We start from the raw sequence: 20,629 nt of genomic DNA, 5'->3' as shown, positions 1-20,629 counted from the left end.
AGAGCCTCAAAGCCGCAATAATGTGGTGACATTTGAATCTTTGATGTGACATCCATACTGAGTAACGCTGTGGGTCGAAAAGAGCAAGAAGGCAGAAAAGGCAGGCAGCGGCGTTATTCTCGCAAAACTTTGAACATATGTTCAAAAAGACAATCAGGGTAAGGCAAAACTTACTTACTTTATAACAGATGAAAATCTGCCTCTATCCATGAGGTTAGGCTAACTGGCTGCATTAGCCGGGACGTCCTGTATGTTTATTGACTTGTCCAGTAGCCTACATGACCTCCTTTTCCCTATTTTTGATTTTTTTTTTCAAAATAACTGTCTGACAATGGCTTTAATGGCAAGCGAGTCCTCAGCCGTCACAGCAAAAGGGTCTAATCCCGTCATGTCTGTGTTTTTTATGCTCTTTGGTCACTTCATTGGTTTTATTCTGATCGGATATAAATCCGATCACTCAAACCACTTCAGCAGGTGATCTGGGATGCATTCCAGATGAAACTGGGTAGGTATAATAATTTTTTAGACAAAATTAATACAAACAAATAAAATGATGACCTGGGGAAAATCTGACCTGCGCCTGAAACACATGTAGGTGCGCTTTTACAGCCAAAACGCTGTTAAAACATGTTTACTATAAGCATAAAATGTGTTCTAACTTTTCAGGCCTGTAGGGGGGTTTGGAAGACCCACCCCTCACTGATAAAGGTGCAGAATTTGTCCCATACATGAGCTCATTTGTCCTATTTTGACTGATATGCCATCATAACTAATGATAATAATCTATCGAAAAAGGTTTTAAGATCCAGCGGAATCCTCTGTCGGCTGTTGCTTCGGTGGGACTATAATCTGATGTAAGAGAAGTCTTCTTTCACTTCTGTATTGTTTTTAAACAGAGAAAACATTTAACAGGTAACTTTATTCTAAATTTTAGACCTTATTTCTGAAATAAAAATGAGCAATAAAAAGGCGTTAAGCACCAAAGCGGACCATATTAAATTCATTTAAATATTTTGGCTATTGTTGATATCCAGGATATTCAAATGTACTTTTTTTTTTTTTTTTTACCAAAGAGGCTAGAAAAATTCGGAAGAATACATTATTATTGTTATTATTATTATTATTATTAAGATTATTATTATTATCTTTTAATTATAATTTTTTATTGAAATGGCCAAATTGTGACTGTGGACAGTCTGTTTTGTCTAATAAATTATAGTAGGCTACAGTTTTTTATTTAAACACATTGCTATTTTTCCTATGAAGTAATAAACTTGTATTTTAAAAATTAGTTTTGTTTTAATTTTTCTTATTGGCATTTTTAGGAAATATTTTTAGTACATCAAAAAGTTTGCTTATGATGACATCTGACTAGCTAATCCAGCAAAAAAATGTCATTAAAATGTAATACTTAAATCTCATAGTTTAATAGAAACTGAGGTGTATAATTGCAAAAAGGTCCACTTTTTGAAAAAAAAAAACTATCGAAAAAATATATCTTAAAGGGGTTAATAATTTAGACCTTAAAATGATTACATTTTTTTAAACTGCTTTTATTCTAGCCAAAATAAAACGAATAAGACTTTTTTCAAAGAAAAAATATTATCAGAAATACTGTAAAAATTCCCTTTTAAACATCATTTGGGAAATATTTAAATAATAATTTTAAAGGGGGGCTAATAATTCTGTCTTTAACTGTATATATAGCATTGCATTGTTGTTGTTTTTCACTCATAAAACACATTTAGTTTCACTGGATTACTTTAAAATAAACTCATAGATAAAGTTTTGATTGGTTTGTTGAGTGTTTGACGGAACGATTGATCTGCTTCTCCTGTAACTCTGGAGTAAGTTGGAGGAGGAGTTGAGGAGCAGTTCATCACTGAAGCTCTGAGGTTTGGAGCTGAACGTCCCGAACATCTCCAGGAATATAAAAAAGACTCGGGGACATCAGACGCTAGAGAAACGTTTGATGTGCTGTGAAAAAGAAGATCTCAATGTTCAACTTTCAGCTCCAGAACAAACCGCAGAGAGGAAAAACGTCAAGACATCTCTTTCTGTGGAGGAAACTTTTTTTTTTTTCAAATCAAACCAAAAACACCAGGAATGAACGAAAAACTCAAATGTCTCAGTCCTAATTTGAGTTTGGCATAATTAGTAACCTACTGATAAACTAAATATAAAGTTGTGTACAGACAACTCAAAGCCAAGATGTCAGAATAAAAGCATTCATTCATATAGGAAGATCATAAGAGTCTTTAATTTGATTTATGCAACAATCTACTATATCTGTGAAGAGAATTGTCTACATTAAAGTTTTCATGGCATAATAAATCCATATAATGTTCAAAAGCTAACCTTTAAATTGCACTTTAAGCTAAGTAGTATATAGTAACTTGCAAAATATCCGACGCATTCTCACGGCAATTCGTAACTTTTTGATTTAGTGGCTAATTCCTATGAATTCATATGATCTAATTCGTCCAATTTAGTACTATTTGCTCATCCCCCAATGACGATTGGGGTTAGGTGCCATGCCTCCTTTTTAAAATCGTATATTTTCGTACGACTGAACTCACTAAACTGACAAAACGTAAAATACTTACGTTTCCTCGTGAGATTAGCCTGAAATTGCCAATAAGTCAAATGTTATGTACTGTCATCTTGACACAGACAAAATAAATAAATTATTAAAAATTAGTTATTAAAACTATTATGTTTAAAAATATGTTGCCAAAATGGGCGTCACAGTGGCGCAGTGGGTAGCACAATCACCTAACAGCAAGAAGGTCCACCAACCACCAGGAAAACATTCAAACTCACACGAACTACAATCCTGCCTCATTATAGACTACAAAACCCAGTCATGCACCACACACAGTCGGTTTCAGATCCTGACTGATTACACACTCACAGCTGATACTCATGATCATTGATTTTCGGATTATTTAAACCCCTCTGTTCCACATACGTTGCTGAGTATTGTTAAGCTGTTGCTGTTCTTATGTAAACGGTTTTTCCTTGTTTCCTGTGTTTTTGTCCTTAGACTGTTTATCGTGTTTTGACCCTTTGCTGCCTGCCCTTAACCTTTCGCCTGTTTTAGGATTTTGCTTCTGGATTGTCTACTACATTGCTTACGCTGGTATTTGACCCCTGCCTGATTGACCATTCTCCTAATAAAGCCGCATTTGGAACTACCCCGGTTTGCATAGCATCCATTTGCAACAGCTGGTTTGAGCAGAAGCTGGGTGAGTAGGCATTTCTTTGTGGAGTTTGCATGTTCTCCCCGTGTTGGCTCTGGTTCCCCCCACAGTCGAAACACATGCGCTATGGGTGAATTGATTAACTAAACTGGCCGCAATGTATGAGAGTGTGTGAATGAATGAATGTGTGTGGATGTTTCCCAGAACTGGGTTGCAGCTGTAAGGACATCCACGGTGTAAAGCATATTCTGGATAAGTTGGCAGTTCATTCCACTCTGGTGACTCCTGATGAATAAAGAGACTAAGCTGAAGCAAAATGAATGAATATTTAATCTGTACTATATTTCTAAACAAGTATACTTTTTTATTTTAAAAGTTCATTGAAATGATAATTTAAAAAATGCAAATAGTTATTTAATAATAAAGCACAAGTGAGGAATCAATCTGTTTCTTTATTATATGATGACAAAGTCCCTCACAATAATTAATGTTTTACTTTGTTTATATTTATACTTCATAAACAAATTAAGGGAATTTAAATACATAAATTAATACATACATCAGTCCTTAACTAAAGTCAAAATATTTTATTATCTCATTGCACCATACCACAGCGCTTTGTGCAAAGAGCAGGATTTTTGAATATTGATTTTTAATTATTTGTTTAACTTGTTGAGCTTGACAAGGCTAAGATTTATGTAAACACAAAGAAACAATAATAAAGAGAAGTGACTCTTCCCATCCTCCTCCACAGTGGTGTCCTTCACTGGCCCCAAACTAAACAGCACAGATGGCAGAAGAGTCTCAGACGTCTCTGAACAAATCACAACATGCCCAGAAACACAGCGGCCCAGTGACGGACTGTAGAGAATAACTAACCAGCCTGGTGACAGTGTTCGAAAACAGAACCAGGAGAGTGCATGAGGCAGGGTGGCCAGGTTTTCACAGTAAAGATAGCCCGATGGGCAATAAAAATAGCCCAAAACGTGCTCAATGTCCAACCAAAAGTAGCCTAAAACTAGCCCAAAGGCCAATCAAAATAACCCAAAGTCAACTCAAACTAGCACAAAACAGGCCCATTGGCCAATCAAACTAGCCCAAAACTATCCCAATGTCCAATCAAACTGTCCCAATGACCAGTCAGACTAGCCAAATGTTCAATCAAATTAGCTCAGTGGCCAATAAAACTTGCCCAAAAGTAGTCCAATGGCCAATCAAACAAGTCCAAAACTTTCTCAATTACAAATCAAACTAGCCCAATGACCAATCAGAATTACCAAAAACTAGCCCAATGGCTAATCAAACATGCGCAAAACTAGCCCAATAGCCAATCAAACTTGCCCAAAACAGGCCAAATGGCCAAACACACTATTCCAAAACTATCCCAATGACCAATCAAACTAACCCAATGGCCAGTCAAACTGTCACAAAAGTATGCCAATAGCCAATCAAATTAGCCCAATGAACATCAAACTAGGCTGATGGTTAACCAAAGTAGCCCAAAGCTAGCCCTATGGCCAATCAAACTAGCCCAAAACAAGCCAAATGTTCAATCAAACAAGTCCAAAACTATCCCAATGAACAACCAAACTAGCCCAATGGCTAATCAAGCTTGCCTAAAACTACTCCAATGGACAATCAAACTAACCTAAAATGATCCCAATGGCCACTCAAACTAGACCGAAACAGGCTCAATAGCCAATCAAACTAGTCAAAAAATATCCCACTGGGCAATCAACCTAGCCAAATGTCCAAGCAAACTAGTCTAAATCTAGCCCAATGGCCAATAAAACTAGCCCAAAGTCCAATCAAATTAACCCAAAACAAGCCCAGTAGTCAATCAAACTAGCCCAAAACTAAACCAATAGCCAAACAAATTCGCCCATAACTAGACCAATGGCCAATCAAACTAGCCCAATAGCCAGTCAAACTAGCCCAATGGTCAATCAAATTAGCCCAGTAGCAATCAAACCAGCCCAATGGCCAATTAAACTAGCCGAATGGCCCATAAAACTAGCCCAATAGCCAATCAAACTAACCCAGTGGCCAATCAAACTAGCCCAAGAGTCAATCAAAGTAGCCCAATGGCCAATCAAACTAGATCAAATCTAGCCCAGTAACAAATCAAACTAGCCAAATAGCCAATCAAACCCAAAAACAAGTTGTTTGAAAACAAAGTCAATCAAACAAAACCAAAACTAGCCAAATGACCAATGAAACTAGCCCAATGGTCAATCAAACAAGTCAATGGCCCATCAAATTATCCCAAAACAAGCCCAATGGTCAATAAAACTAGACCAACTAGACCAAAAGCCAATCAAAGTAGCCCATTACTAGACCAATGGCTAATCAAACTAGATCAAAACTAACCCAAATGGCCAGTCAAACTAGTCCAATGGTCAATTAAATAAGCCCAATAGCCAATCAAACTAGCCAAATGGCCCATAAAACTCGCTCAATAGCCATCAAACGAATCCAAGTCGAACTAGCCAAAATTGTCAATCAGACCAGATTAAATCTAGCTCAATGGCCAGTCAAACTAGATCTCCCACCTGCAGCTTCTCCACGATGGATGTCAGGCATTCTCCAACCTGGAGCTGCACATCGATAGATTTGTTCTTCAGTATTTGGACTTTCAGCAGTGAAAATTAAACCACACTGAACTGAACTTCAACAATGAAAACTGGACTGACACTGTTTGAATTTACTATAATATAATACGTGAAGCTGCTTTGGCACAATCTACATTGTAAAAGTGCTATAGAAATAAAGATAAATGAATTAAATAGACCAAAACTAGCCCAATAGCCAATCAAACTAGGCCAGCTGCCAATTAAATGGCCAAACTAGCCTAATAGCCAATCAAACTAGGCCAATTGTCCATAAAACTAGCCCAATAGCCAATCAAACTAGACCAAAACAGGCCCAATGGCCAATCAAACAAATCAAAAACTATCCCAATGGGTAATGGGGGACCATTTACCCCATTATGGATAATGGGTAATGAACCTAGCCAAATCTCCAAGTAAACTAGTCTAAATCTAGCCCAATGGCCTATCAAATTAGCCCAATTACCAATCAAAGTAGCCCAATGGCCAACCAAACTTGCCCAAAACTAGCCCAATAACCAATAAAACAAGTTAATGGCCAATCAAATTAGCACATAACAAGCCCAATGGTCAATCAAACTAGCCCAAAACTAGACCAATAGCCAATCAAAGTATTCCATTCCTAGACCAATGGCCAATCAAACTAGATCAAAACTAGCTTAAGGGCCAGTCAAACTAGCCCAATGGTCAATTAAATTAGCTCAATAGCAATCCGACCAGTCCAAAAGCCAATCAAACTAGCCCAACAGCACATAAAACTAGCTCAATAGCCAATCAAACTAGACCAAAAGTTAATCGAACTAGCCCATATGGCCAATCAGACTAGATCAAAACTAGCTCAATGACCAATTAAACTGGCCCAATAGCCAAGCAGACCCAAAAACAAGTTTTTTGGAAAACTTAGCCAATCAAACAAAACCAAAAACTAGCTTAAAGACCAAACAAACTAGTCTAAATCTAGCTCAGTGGCCAACCAAATTAACCCAATGGCCAATCAAACTTGCCTAAAACTAGCTCAATAACCAATCAAATAAGTCAATGGCCAATTAAAACGGCCCAAAACCAGCCCAAAGGCCATAAGAGCATTTTTGCCAGGTGTTTACATATATGAGAAATTTGTTTTTGTGACAGAAGTTAAGTAGAGAATAATTATATAAGACAGAAGTAAATAGAAAATAAAAATAGAGTATAAAAATATACACATTGTCAAATGTATGTACCAGTATATTTCTGCAAACCCAGTATTGTATATGTTCTGCTGCTAGTGGTGATGCTTTTTAAAGAACTTTTATAATATATTTTAAACAACTTTATGCATTAAACACGTTTTCTATTTTAAAATCTTTTTTTATTAGTAATTATAAAGATCACAGACCCCAAACTTGGCAACACTGCCATGGGGAGTGATAAACGGCACACCAGAAGCCTGAGGCCAGATGTGAAGCAAATCCTCAGAGCAGGTCATCTTTTCTGACTGCTAATGTTGAAAATGAAGACAGCTGAGAGGGCTTTCTTTTTCCATGAGCCGGAGGGAAGTCAACGGGACCATGTGAGGAACAGAGATAGCAAGAAGTGATCGCTGGACGCTCAATTTGAAGAGGCTTCTCTCACCAGGTACAAAGCGGATCCGGACTGAATACAGAGGCATGGGCAAAACTGCATAGAGAGCACATTTCACTCACAGAAACCTGACGTCGACAGAACTCTGAGGTGAAACTACAGTATGTGAACTGAGAAGAAGTTTCTTTCACACTTCTTTTCTTATCTAAAACTAAAACAACACACTCAAACACACATTTGTTTTTGTGCATTGTGGGGACATTCCATAGGTCTTTGGAACACACACTCATTAGCTAAAAATTAACAGTTCAACTTTTTAATTTATAGCAACATTACTTATTTTTGTGTAGTTATGTTATAGAGAAATTCACACTTAAAACTTGCTATCATGCTGGAAAATGTCGAAAGCTTACTGTCGAAAGCTTACTGGCTAGGCCAGGGATGTCAAACTCAATTCCTGGAGGGCCGAAGCCCTGCACAGTTTAGTTCCAACCCTGCTCCATCACACTTACCTGTAGGTTTCAAACCAGCCTGAAGGACTCAATTAGTTTGATCAGGTGTGCTAAATTAGGGTTGGAACTAAACTGTGCAGAGCTGCGGCCCTTTTGGAACTGAGTTTGACACCTGTGCTCTAGGAAAACAATGATCATGCCCCCCTTCACGGTGTTCATGCCCTTTCATGGACAAAAGGGAGTCGGGTCGGGTTGGGAGAGGGTTAAGGGGTTGTCGTTTGATAGGTTAGTTTGATTGGCTGTTGGACAAGTTTGATAGACCATTGGGCTAGTTTGATTGGGCTAGTTTTTGGCCATTAAGTTGTGGTCTAATCTGATTGGCTATTGGGCTAGTTTGATTGGGTAATGGGTTAGTTTGATTGGTTATTGGACTAATTTTATTGAGCATTAGGGAAGTTTTGGTCTAGTTTGATTGGCCATTGAGCTAATTTTAATGTCTATTAGACTAGTTTGATTTGCTATTGGATTAGTTTTATTGGTCATTGAACAAATTGTGGTCTAATTTGATTGGCTATTGGGTTAGTTTTATTGGCTATTGAGCTAGTTTGATTGATTATTGGACTAATTTTATTGGCCATTGGGGAAGTTTTGGTCTAGTTTGATAGGTCATTGAGCTAGTTTGATTGTCTATTACGATTGTTTGATTTTGCTGGGTTTTATTGGCCATTGAACAAGTTGTGGTCTAATTTGATTGGCCATTGGGCTAGTTTGATTGGCTATTGAGCTAGTTTTATTGGCCATTAGGCTACTTTGGTTTGCTATTGAGCTAGTTTTATTGGGCATTAAGCAAGTTTGATTGGCTACTGTGCTAGTTTTACTGGCAGTTGTGCTAGTTTGATTGACCATTAGGCTAGTTTGATTGGCTATTGGATTACTTTGATTGGCCATTGGGCTTGATTGATTGTCTATTAGGCTAGTTTGATTTGCTATTGGGCTAGTTATTTTGGCCTTTGAGTAAGTTGTGGTCTAATTTGATTGGGCAACGGGCTAGATTGATTGTCTATTAGACTAGTTTGATTTGCTATTGGGCTAGTTATTTTGGCCATTGGGGGAGATTTGGTTTAGTTTGTTTGGTTGATAGGCTAGTTTGATTTGCCATTTGAGCTGGTTTGATTGTCTATTAGGCTAGTTTGATTTGCTACTGGGCTAGTTTTATTGGCCATTAAGCAAGTTGTGGTCTAATTTGATTGGCCATTGGGCTAGTTAGATTGGCTATTGAGCTAGTTTGATCGGTCATTGGGCTAGTTTGATCTTGTTTGATTGGCCAAAGAGCTAGTTTTATTGACCATTGCGCTAGTTTGATTGGCCATAGGGCTAGTTTGATAGGCTATTGGTCTAGTTTAATTGGCCATTTGGCTAGTTTTGGTCTACTTTGATTGGTCATTGAGCTAGTTTAGCCGTTTGATAGGTTTTTGATGTAGTTTGATAGTTGTCGCTCCTAGCAAGATGCCGCTCTGGGTGATCGCCCATATTGTCTAAATCTGTCACTGGTTAGTATAATGTTAAAACATGTTATAACATGCTAATTTAGGCTAACATGCATATAACATTTTAATTATTACTAACAATATGCTAAACATGTTAGGAACATACCTGTTCATAATACCAGTGTGTTAACCATATTGGACACATGTTAGCAATGTGCTTTAATATTCCTAATTGGTAACGTTCTAACATGCTAACACTACTAACATGTATGCTATTTAATTTACGCTGGAAACAAATATATTACAGGTATGATACCAACATTTTCATTCATGTTAGCCATGTATTATCAAGATGGTAACAGTGTTACATGATAGAAAGATGCTAAACATGTTTAAAATAGGTTAGTAACAGTATTGCATATTAGCAAAATGTTAAAACATGTTAGATATGCTATGCATTTCACAATGTTAAACACAAGTTAATCCATGCTAGCAGCTTACTAAATTTTTAAAACATGCTAAAAACATGCTAGGACATTGTAGACATGTTCTAAACATGCCATAAACATGCAAATTTATGCTAGCTACGTGCTAATACCACCTGATAGAATAATGATATGCTAAATATTCTTTCTTTCTTTCTATTTCACAGTGAGTTTAAACAGTAAACAAAACTGTTTTTATTTGGTTAAGGCATGATTATTATTGTTGTTTTATTATTTTTTTTTTATTTAAAAAGAGCTTAATGGAAGTTGGGCATTCCTGAATCTGTTCTTAAATTACACTTTTGCAAATTACTAGCTTTTGCAAATGTTTTCTGTGGTGTAGTATCTGCTTAAATGTGCTTTATAAGTACATGTTGTTGTAATGAATGTGGGTGTGTGATATTGCTAGGACTGCAATTTTAATAAAAGCAAATTGCCAAAGAAGGAAATGTCTGACTGAGCAAAATCTGCTGCCACAGTATAGAACGTATAATCAAACATCCAGTAAAGTTTCATTGCAAGCCGTTCACACATTAGCAATGAAAACATGATTAATGCATGGAAATTACTACATACAGCCACTATAAAATGATCAACACATTCCTGCATTGATTATTCAATACAGTTTTTATGAACAATTCTAGGAATGTCTGCTGTTCCGAGACTAAAAATGAGAAATCCTTCATCTTCTGTGGGTTTCTTATCTCTAGGAACTGTACAGTTTTGATCTGAATCACTCTCTCTCTCTCTCTCTCTCTCTCTCTCTCTCTCTCTCTCTCTCTCTCTCTCTCACACACACACACACACACACACACACACACACACACACACACACACACACACACACACACACACTAACTAGACCAAAACTAGCACCATGGCAAATCAAACTAGCCCAATAGTCAATGAAACTAGCCCAATGGCCAATCAAGTATCCCAATAGCAATCAAACTAGCCCAATGGTTAATCAAACTAGCCCGACAGCAAACAAACTAGGCCAGTCACCAATCAAACTAGCACAATGGCAAATCAAATGGCCAAACTAGCACAAAGACCAATCCAACTAGCCCAATGGCCAATCAAGCTAGCTCAATAGCCAATCAAACTACCCCATGGCCAATCAAACAAGGTCAAAACTAGCCCAAAGGACAATAAAATTAGTCCAAGAGATAAAACTAGCCCGATGGTCAAACAAATGGGTAATAAAACTAGCCCAATAGCCAATCAAACAGCCCAATGGTCAATGAAACTAGCCCAATAGCCAATCAAACTAGACCAAAACTAGCTTGTTGACCAATCAAACTAGCTAAATAGCCAATCCAACTAGACCAATGGCCAATCATATTAGACCAATAGCTAATCAAGCTAGCTCACTGGCCAATCAAACAAGATTAAACCAGCCCAATGGCCAGTTAAACTAGCCTATTAGCAAATGAAATTAGCTTAATAGACAATCAAACTAACTCAATGGCCAATCAAACTAGTCCAAATCAAACTAGCCCAAAATTTGCTCAATGGCCAATCAAAATAGCAAAATTGCCATGAAATCTAGACCAATAGCCAATCATACTTGCCCAATGGCCAATACAACTAGCCCAATTGCAAATCAAACTAGCCCAATGGCCAATAAAACTAGCTCAATAGATAAATTAAACTAGCCCGATGGCTAATCAAACTAGACTAAAACTAGCCAAATAGCCAATCAAACTAGCCCAATACCAAACTAATCTACCCCAGTGGCCAATCAAATTAGACCACAACTTGTTCAATGGCCAATACAACTAACCATATAGCAAATCAAAGTAACCTAATAGCCAATCAAACCAGCCCAATGGTCAATCAAACTTGTCAAATAGCCAATCAAACTAACCCAATTGCCAATCAAACTAGACTAATAGCCAACCAAATTAGAACACAACTTGCTCAATAGCCAAAAAAAAAAAAAAAAAAAAGCCCAAAAGCAAATCAAACTAGCCTGATTGACAATCAAACTAGCCCAATGGCCAAACAAACTAGTCTAATGGCCAATCAAACTAGCTCAATGGCCAATCAAAAAAGCAATCAAACTTACCCAATAGCCAATCAAACTAGCCCAATGGCCAATATAACTAGCTCAATAGATAAATTAAACTAGCCCGATGGCTACTCAAACTAGACCAAAACTAGCCAAATAGCCAATCAAACTAGCCCAATACCAAATTAATCTACCCCAGTGGCCAATCAAATTAGACCACAACTGGTTCAATGGCAAATACAACTAACCAAATAGCAAATCAAAGTAACCTAATAGCCAATCAAACCAGCCCAATGGTCAATCAAACTTGTCAAACAGCCAATCAAACTAACCCAATTGCCAATCAAATTAGACCACAACTTGCTCAACAGCCAAAAAATAAATAAAAAAAGAAGCTCAAAAGCAAATCAAACTAGCCTGATTGACAATCAAACTAGCCCAATGGCCAATCAAACTAGCTCAATGGCCCATCAAAAAAGAAATCAAACTTACCCAATAGCCAATCAAACTAGCCCAATGGCCATTTAAACTAGCCTACTAGACAATCAAACTAGCCCAATGGCCAATAAAATTAGACTGATAGTCAGCCAAATTTGCCCAATGGCCAATAAAACTAGGCCAATAGAAAATCAAACTAGCCCAATAGCCAATCAAACTAGCGCAATTGCCAATCATACAGGCAATCAAACTAACCCAATAGCCAATCAAACTAGCCCAATAGCCAATCAACCTAACCCAATGGCCACTCAAACAAGCAATATACAATCAAAAATTAGTTATATGAAGGGTATACAGAGCTGAATTGGAAGATCGGGAGTTAATGTGGTTAATTAGTTTAAAGCTTTTGTGTAATTGAGATCTTGACTACAACCCAGATACCACTGAATGAACATGAAATGAACAAGAAATGTTTAAATGGTAAAATAAGTAGCGTTTTAAAAGTCAAGTCTCTCTACCTCTCCTCTGTGTGTGTTTCAGCAGAGCTACAGAAAGACATTTCCATGACAAGTAGGTCTCACACTTTTAATTCCTCTGTGCTGGTGTTTGCTGCTCTGTGTGGGAGGAAGTACAGCAGTGAATTGGGATTAAAGATTACAGCGAGATGATGCGATTTAGAGCTTTGAGATATAATCTGCTTATAGTCATATTGTGCCACTGCGCCGGGCTCATTAAAACCAATAAACTTTAAACCAATAAACTCTGCGAGCTCAAAGTGAAATTCAGCAACCCAGGAGGAGAAATTAATCTGCGCAACAAGACGGCGTTGGACATGATCACGTACCTAGAGAGAAATGGAAAGCAATTATATTTATTAACACATTATTATCGTAAAAAATTATGAGATTAGGTCTTTATTGAGGACGTTAGTGATTAGATGCACAAACGCTGAGCTGTGATGGGGAAAAAAGCTGTTGAATGGCTTACTGTAATTGACTGCTAATTTATTTTACACTGCCAGGCACAGTTTAGATCTGTTTGAACATAATGAAACTGTAACATTTGAAGAACAGTTAAACATCAAATCAGAAAGTCAATATAATTTCAGCCAACATTTTGCCTTAAAGTGCCCTCAATTACTAGTCTCAATGTCTCATATAATACATTCTTACATTATGTTCAAATTTCAGTATATATATATATATATATATATATATATATATATATATATATATATATATATATATATATATATATATATATATATATATATATATATATATATTTACATTATTTTTTATTCAATAAAACATTACGATAAATCAAGGTAAATAGTGCTTGTTAAGGAAATACATTTATTCTACATAATTTCCAAACATGTTGAACCTTCAAAGATGTTTTTAAAAACCAAACAAAATGAAGGTAAATAAGAGTGTTTTGTACACATGAAAGGCTAGTATCAATTCAAAGCTAATCGGTGAAGCTATCTTTCATTTATTTTTTCACAACAAACTGTTAAGATTTCATTTCCTCCACTGTCATTTCCATCACCACACACATTTAAAAATATATAGTTAGGAAGTTCTCATAGGAAGTGTATGCACAATGTATAAGTTCCTGCTCTATTTAATATACAGATTCATGTGTTTATTTTCTAATAAGCTCTTAACCAAATTAATATTAAGTTTTAGAGTGTGACAGGTGTACAATTCAGCATACAATAATTTATTTCATGATCTTAGAGAACGTTTGACTGCCATAATTGATTTCATTTAGAAGTAAGCTGTATATTGAGATGTGCTGGAGTTGACATTTGTTCAGTTCATAATGGAAAAAATGTTTCTTTTCTTATCTAATTTTGTCCTCTTACAGATCTTTAACCTAGACAAATTGTCTAAACTTATGAGGCTGTGTTACATTAATTTTGAACAAGTTTTTTTTACTCAACTTCACAAGGCTAAAAAAGTGCCCGTAGTTGACGAATGGCCCATATATATTATACACTCACCGGCCACTTTATTAGGTACACCTTACTAGTACCGGGTTGGACCCCCCTTTTGCATTCAGAACTGCCTTAATCCTTCATGGCACAGATTCAATAAGATACTGGAAATATTCCCCAAAGATTTTGGTCCATATTGAAATGATAGCATCATGCAGTTGCTGCAGATTTGTCGGCTGCACATCTATGATGCTCCCGTTCCATTATATCTAAAGGTGCTCTATTGAGTTCTGCTGACTGTTGGGGCCATTTGTTATGTCCGAGAAACCAGTCTTAGATGATTCGCGCTTTGTGACATGATGTGTTGTTGCCTACTGGAAGTAGCCATCAGAGGAACATAAGAACAGATGGGCATAAGAACAGGACGTGTATTTGGATATCGTTTTTGAACACACTTTGTTATTATTGTTCCTTTATTCGTTTGCTGGAGATTAGAACTGAATTTAGAATTAGTTTTGAAACAAATCTTTGTGCATAACAAACTAAACTAAACATGCAGGCTAATGGACGTCTTCAGTGGAGTTTCCACCGTTTCCTTATCCACCAAAGTAAAGGAGTAAATAGAAAAAGAAAAGTAAAGAGAAAGTAAAGAGGTTGAATGGAGGAGGTTCGTTCTTTATTCTCACGCAGCAGATGCTCTGTTTAACTGTTTTCTCGGTGCTAAAGCGTTCAGTTTTTCCACTTACAAAGTCTGCCATGTAAATGTGCCATGGTGCAACGCAACTGACTCTTAAAGGGAATGGGAGATGAGACTTTGATTGGTTTAATACACGTTATGCTCAAAACACACCCAGAACTGATTAAGAGAATAAGCACAACCCTGTCATACCATGCGCCGGGGGCACAGACCATATTTTTTTGTCCCTAAATAGCAAAAGTGGACTCAGAAAGCCCTTTAATGATTTTGCGCCATGCGCTTTAGACTTTGCGCTTAGATCAGGGGTCACCAAACTTGTTCCTGAAGGTCTGGTGTCCTGCAGATTTTAGCTCCAACCCTAATCAAACACACCTGAACAGGCTAATTAAGGTCTTTCTAGGTATACTTGAAACACCCAGACTCTCAGAAATAAAGGTAAAAGATCTGTCACTGGGGCAGTACCTTTTCAAAAGGTACATATCTGTACCTAAAAAGTTCTTAGTGGTACCACAAAGGTACATATCAGTACCCAAAATGCACCTAAAATATACCTTTGAGGTACCAGTAAGGACTCTTCAGGTACAAATATGTATCTTTTGAAAAGGTACTGCCCCAGTGACAGCTCTAGTACCTTCATTTCTGAGAGTGCAGGCAGGTGTGTTGAGGCAAGTGCGAGCTAAACCCTGAAGGGCACTGGACCTCCAGGAACGAGATTGGTGACCCCTGGCTTAGATCATTAAAATAGACCTCTTTAAAGGGTCACGAAACACCAAAACACATTTTTTGAGCTGTTGACAGTCGTATATGTGTCCCACACTGCTAAAAACACTATTAGGACACCTATATTTCTCTAAAAAGTGTAAATTGGTTGTTTTTGCGTTATTTCAAGCAAATTCGTACTTCCGGTTTGAAACGAATTTTTGAAGCTGCGTCACGGCCATGAGATAATAGCGTTGTATTCCAGCGTGCAGACTGGGCGTCTGTGCCAGAGTGAGTCTTATTACGTCTTACAGTGTGATGCATTAATGCATGAGTAAGGCTTGGTTCAAACCAATCAGCGCGCTCTATTGTGCAACTTCATTAATATTCATTGCTGTCAGAGTGTAGACGGCAAAGACGCCACGTTGTGTTGGCAAAACAAGCATGAAGTGTTGCTTTTATAGTTTGCTGCAGTTAAGTTTCGTTTTCATTTTCTCTCTGTGAGAGCTCAGACTCACGTGTGGATTACAGTGTACGCGATGCTCGACAACAATAACTTACGTGTCTAAGGAGGATTATTGTTTACCTGAGAGCTGTTCTCATCTGCAAACGCTGAGATCCAGATTCGCTTGTAGTCTCCTCTAAATAAAGACGCGGCTCTAGTTGCTGGTGATTGTCCTGTCTCTACAGATTTGGTAAGTGAGCGACCAGTGCTCTTTGTTTATTCAGTTCGTATTTTATTCGTATCAAACAAACTATTGCAACGAGTGTAAACAAGTTAGCACTAACAGTTACAACCAAACTATAACCTCGTGTTGGATTCTGTGACTGGAATAACACACGCGGCTTTCTGACGCTACCTGCCGTGTGCATCTAAGTTTCCGGGAAATGCTGAGTTTTTTTTTCTCTCATTCGCCGTGCGGTATCAAACATTGCATGAAAAATACACGCTTACAGCAGCGCCTCGAATCAAATATCACATTTGTCGGGAGGGACATGAATGAATTCCCTGAATAAAAGAGCCAAACTGCAGTTAAAGTCCAACATTTAATAATTTGGCAAATAATTCGACTACAGATGTCCATGTAAACACAGTCACATTGTCCGCTGTGGGTGTGTGTTTTGACTCTGAAATTCAGCGCGCCCAAATAGACACTCCCACACCATCCCACTTTAGTTCCTCCGACACTCCCCCCTAAACAGAGCTGGACACGCCCACTTTTCTGACTTTCTCCAAAGTAGAGGTGTGAAAACACCCTGCTGAAACGAGGGGGTTTCATGGCCCTTTAAGTTAAGGTCCAAGATGAAGAACTTTCTATAATAAGCCTCAGGTTTTCTTTTAATTCATGTGCACTTTCGTCTTTGAATTGTGCAAAAGTGAAATATATCCAAAAAAAGATAAACTGATGCACTAAAATGTAGCTATTACGAAATGTATCCAAAAACATGACAGTATAGGCACATTTTAAATAAAAAGTGAGTACTGTCACCTTCTCCTCTCATAATTTCCACTGTTCCAGGTTGGCATTGTTGTGCATTCAATAACCTTCATCTGTCTGTTGATTAAAAGCTGAATTGAAAAATCCCTCAACACAGGCCACAACAAGAGGAATCTAATAGGCATGCAGAGCTGCCAGCGTGTGTTTACAGTCTTGGAGCGTGATCAATAATTCTTCTGCTCTTGATGGCGGCGCTCGGCCTGGAGGAGGTCGACTGGCTGGAGGCGGCTCATTGATCAGACTGGAAACAAACCTGAGAGACGCTGCCAGCGGCCCATCATTCACACACACACAGGTGTGAGACACAGCATATGGCGGACGGGAACAACCTACAGTAGACCTGCGCCTCACGCTGAACAAATCCTCTCAATAACACTCACCAATAAAGTCAGCGCATTTCTGTTATGTTTTACACTTATAAGACATTTCAGGAGCTGTTAAGGAGCCTACACACCAGGACGCTTTCGTTTGCGTTTATCGTCAGCGTTTTACGAGACGTTTTTCAGTATTCAAACCCAAGCGCTTTTCACTGGCGTCAAGCTGAAGAGTATGCAAAATCACTCTTTTGACTTTAGATGGCGCTACACAACTTTAAGCTTCTGACACCCGCTTATAACACAGAAGAAGAGGAGGAGAGGAAGTTCACATGTTTGTTGTTAAAGTTACTGGTGACTTGAACAAGCATGGATGGTTCAAGCAGCAGCTCCAGCTCTAGCGATGAAGAAATGATTAGTGTTCACAAGAGCAATAAGCAGCTCCACGTTCATATCGCCTCTGGGCATCTTCTTCAACGTGCGCTCGCATTGAGAGTTTTGAGCTTGAGCGCCTCCAAGTGCTGTTTACTGTAACTTCAGCAGCTCCGTGCACGTGAACAAAAGTGCCGATCTGATTGGTGGAGAAGGTTTTAACGCGGTGCATCAAATAAAAAAAACGAGCATGAGTCGTTATTTTTTTTAAATTACGATTTTACGGCTGGTGTTTTGCGCGTTGATGTGCATGATCACAGTAGCTGCGTTTCCACTATCGCGCCTAAAGTGACGAGCCAGGGCGAGCCAAGGCCAGTCGCGTTTCCACTGTCACTTCCGGGGCCTAATCGGCCAAATCGGGGCTTTCTTGGGGCCAGCCTTTTTCGGCCCGCCGAATACCTTGGGCCAAAGAGGGCCAACTGGGGCTTCGGGGCGGAGTGAAAGAAGAGGCGGGCACAGTTTTTTTGATCGTACATGAGTACATGCGCCAAACACATAAACAAATAAATAAATAAACTAATAAATAAGGGAAAGAAAGCATCTGGAACAAATTATAGGCTGGGGTCTTTTTGCATATGATCGCCCTTATGTTTCTCTTTTAAATGTAAGGCTGTTGCATAAAATAATAAAGTAGTTTTAATTAATAAGTGACTTTTCTTTGCTGCGTCCTCTTGATGTTTCCATAACGCATAATAATCTTTACACCATATTAAAGACACAGCAGACAGTAAAAGTTTTCGAGAGTTTTTGTCAAGTTTAATAGGTGTGTTTGTGCGTTTAGATGCCTGTGTGTGTGTGTGTGACCGAGGAAAAGAGCGCTCCCTTCACAGCTCTGTTGATGCCGCGAGCAGCTTTTTTCTTTTATTTTTTATTGTTTTTATTTATTTTGGAGATAATAGACTATGAATACAACAGAAAGACATTAAACTTTACAAATTTCATGTCCACTTTTGTAGGCTTAAAATAATAGTGTCCTATCTAGATAAAATAGCCTAGTAATATTGAAATAACTAAAAAAATTACAAATATCAGATATAATAAAATCACATTAAATAAATAAACCAAAATAAAACCACATTAAATAAATAAACCAAAATAAAACTAACAAAAGCTAGCTATAACAGTTAGGTACTATATCAAACTGTTTTAAATCCATATTAAACTTTCATTTTTCAAAAGCCTCTCTGAAAAAAAAAAGATGTTAGATATTTTCTAAAAACAATAAACACCGGAGAATGTTTTAAATATAATTTATAAAGTATTTGGATACGATGCTATTAATCAAATCATGCAAACAGAGCATTTTAGGGATGAGTGAAAGCAGAAATAGGCGAACTTTTTTTCAGTCTGGAGCTGCGCAGCACTTTTTTGACGCATTGGGAAAAACTGCAAGTTCAAAATGTGTTCTGTGTCCTCAAACAAGTGTGTGTGTTTATATGACGTGTTAAACTTAAAATAGGAAATTTTAAATACATGAAGAGCTTTATTAGTGCATGGCTGCTGAGCGCAACGAAATATAGGCTATATTTTATCACGTGCTGAAACACTTAACACTTTCCTTTACTTAAGATATAATAAGCAACATCTTTAAATAAAGGGAATCACCTATTAAGTGTCATAAAGCCTATAGAGAAAAGGCTCGCACTGGCCCTATAGCGGAAATGCCGCTACTGATGCTCTTTATTTAGTCACGAGGCGTTAAACGTCTACAGAAAACGTGAGCTAAAAACGTCTCGGTGTGCACGGGCCTTTAAGAAAAATGGTTCTAAACAGTAGCAACAAAGTTCTTCAGCTTGTAAAGGCCCTGGTAGAACTGAAATGACAACATTTTGAATAAACCAGCCAAAATTAGGGTCTTTTTGAGTTTGTTTCAGCAGTTAGAAACAGCTCACCAAAGTAATAGTATCCGACTGCAGACTTGCATATGCAAGCTGAGACATGCAGTCTCAGGTATTCAATCTCAGGCCCCGTTTACACTAATTCATTCATTCATTTTCTTTTTGGCTTAGTCCCTTTATTATTCTAGGGAAATTCTGAACTTAAATATCCAATCACTATGCTCTAAAGTTAGGGAGCGCTTGACCATCATTTCACACTTTAACATTGCGAGCGGTGGTGAAGTGAGGCTGAGGCAACAGTACAAGGAAGCGCCGGCGAAGTGAGGCAACAGTACGAGAAAGCGCCGCCATCTTTCAAATGTGAGGACATTAAGGTTTTGCTGGTAAGTATAATGCCAATAAAAGAAAAAACGGTGAACAAAAAATTAACTGTGTGCAAGCATTGTTTTACACTTATAACCATGACTACACATCTGCAGCGCCATCACCCAGCAATATCACTGTCTGATGGCAGGATAGCAGAGAAGGTAATAAAGTCCTCCAAATAGCAACAATCCCTTGCTGAATCTTTCTAGCAAACATACCCAACTGGTTCCGAGAGACATAAAATAATAAAGGCAGTGCAGGTGTTTATTGCTAAAGGTTTTCGGTGATTGGAGATGTGGGCTTTTGTCATCTTATAAAAGAACTCAAACCGAGTTACAGACTACAGTCTTACACTTTTTTTGATTGATTCATTTATTTTCTTGTCGGCTTAGTCCCTTTATTAATCTGCGGTCCCCACAGCGGAATGAACCGCCAACTTATCCAGCACGTTTTTACAAAGCGGATGCCCTTCCAGCTGCAACCCATCTCTGGGAAACATAAACAAACACTCATTCACACTCACACTCATACACTATGGACAATTTAGCCTACCCAATTCACCTGTACCGCATGTCTTTGGACTATGGGGGAAAC

The sequence above is a fragment of the Danio rerio genome, chromosome 17 (genome assembly GCF_052040795.2).
Source record: "Danio rerio strain M-AB ecotype USA chromosome 17, GRCz13ab, whole genome shotgun sequence".
Taxonomy (NCBI): domain Eukaryota; kingdom Metazoa; phylum Chordata; class Actinopteri; order Cypriniformes; family Danionidae; genus Danio; species Danio rerio.
This window is presented reverse-complemented; position numbering follows the sequence as displayed.